Source organism: Priapulus caudatus, unplaced genomic scaffold, assembly GCF_000485595.1.
Source record: "Priapulus caudatus unplaced genomic scaffold, Priapulus_caudatus-5.0.1 Scaffold947, whole genome shotgun sequence".
NCBI classification, from domain to species: domain Eukaryota; kingdom Metazoa; phylum Priapulida; class Priapulimorpha; order Priapulimorphida; family Priapulidae; genus Priapulus; species Priapulus caudatus.
Window position 1 is genome coordinate 140,637 of NW_014578008.1, and position 1,638 is coordinate 142,274.

Below are 1,638 nucleotides of genomic sequence, written 5' to 3' on the forward strand. Positions count from 1 at the left end.
GAGAGAGAGAGAGAGAGAGAGAGAGAGAGAGAGAGAGAGAGAGGGAGAAAGAGGGGGAGAAAGAGAAAGATGGGGGAGAGACAGAGAGAGAGAGAGAGAGCGCGCGAGCGAGAGCCATAGGAGAGATAAAGAGAAGGAGAGAAAGAGAGAGAGAGAGAGACAAAACTAAAACGATAAAATATATTAATACTCAGTTATTTCATATAGTTCATAAGAGAAACCTTGCTCTCGGTGCGCGTAATATAAGATGACGGGTAAAGCTCCGTTGACCGTTGAGTTAGCTCTCTCCTGATGCCTGGACCCGGTTCCACAGACGTGGATTAACTTTTAGCCCTGTGTTAAATTTAACTCTGAGTTAAACTATTAACTCTGAGTTAGTAAACTCCGAGTTAATTTTGGGTTTTATAAAGATTAAATCCTGAGTTAAGTAACTAAGAGTTAAAGTTAATCACGGAATTTAAATCCGAGTTAACTTTTAACTCAGAGTTAAGGATCCGGGTCCTGGGTGTAAGAGGGCCGTAGCTAGGCTGACACAAACGTCACCAAGAACGTGTAAAATCACTCGAAATGTTTTCAAATAAACCAAACATGTATTATATTATATAACACCGCCCGCGTAACTTCTTTCAATTATTCTTCGATTAATGTATTCTTCGTTTCATTCGGAATGCTTCCGCGGAGCTAGAGACTAATAGAGACTAATAGAGACTAACAGAGACTAATAGTGATTGTAATCGCATTACCGTGTAAATACAGTGAATTATATATTATAGTGACCTTCTCTATATTTTAAATCGTGTGACGTGACCGCACGACGGCTATCCTGCATATTTCACAAATTTTAAATCCATGAGCCTAAATTAACGCAAAGATCTCTATTTAGTATTCTACATCTATTATTATAGGATATCTGATTTTGTCCTGAGAACAATATATGCATATATGGATATGCATAATATTTTTATACATATATATAATATATATATATATATATATATATATATATATATATATATATAATAAGTACTATATATATATACTATATACTATATACTAAGTAGTAGTAGATTANCTCTCTCTCCCTCCTCTCTCTCCCCCACCCTCCTCTCCCCCACCCTCCCTCCCCTCCCCCCTTTCTCTCCCGCTTCCCCCTCACAGTGGCCCGTGAAGCAAGCCGTCTACGTGATGTACCGCAGCGCCACCGCTGTCTGGTTCGTCGGCAGCACCGTCGTCAGCGGCCTGGCGACGAAGCACGAACAGGAAGCGTACGCCGACGACACGTGGAAGTGGGGAATCTTCCTCACGAACTGGGGCTTCCTTCTACTCACGCTCTACACTATCTGTGCTCTGCTCGTCTCTGTGGTCCATTGGAAGCAAGGTAGGCGCGCGGATGTAGGCGGGCCAAGCGGGACGTGGCGTGGCTTCCCACAGTATAGTGATGTATTAATTAGTATTAGTAATTAACGTGTTAGTATTAGTAATTAAGGTGTTAATATTAGTAATTAAGGTGTTACTGTTAATATGGATTATTTATTACGTGTTATTTATCTGAATTTTTTTTACCCCGCTGCTGTCGGTCTAGCCCTAGATTGTGTGTGTGTGTGTGTGTGTGTGCGTGTGTGTGTGTGTGTGTGTGTG